Genomic DNA, 320 nt, shown 5'->3' with positions numbered 1-320 from the left:
AAGGGTCCGAGGTCCAGAGTAAGGAGCTGAGGTCCAGAGTAAGGGTCTGAGGTCCAGAGGAGTCTACGTTTCTCCCAGAGGCTCCTCCCACTCCCTCAGGAGATCAGCTCCAGGTGAGGGAGGAGACACACCTGGAGCTGATCTCATCAGGGAGGTGAATGAAGGTGATCAGAGAGAACATGTGGAGTGCAAGACCTCCAGGGTTGGAGAGAGTTGAGACCGGTCGTCTAGCGGCTCGGTTCAAATACTTTATGTTCTAGTTTTGTGAACAAGATCTGGACTGAGATCAGTTTTCTGTTGTTTTGTGTTTCTTTGAGTTT

This window comes from Anarrhichthys ocellatus, unplaced genomic scaffold (genome assembly GCF_004355925.1).
Source record: "Anarrhichthys ocellatus isolate YVR2014 unplaced genomic scaffold, GSC_Weel_1.0 scaffold6114, whole genome shotgun sequence".
NCBI classification, from domain to species: domain Eukaryota; kingdom Metazoa; phylum Chordata; class Actinopteri; order Perciformes; family Anarhichadidae; genus Anarrhichthys; species Anarrhichthys ocellatus.
This window is presented reverse-complemented; position numbering follows the sequence as displayed.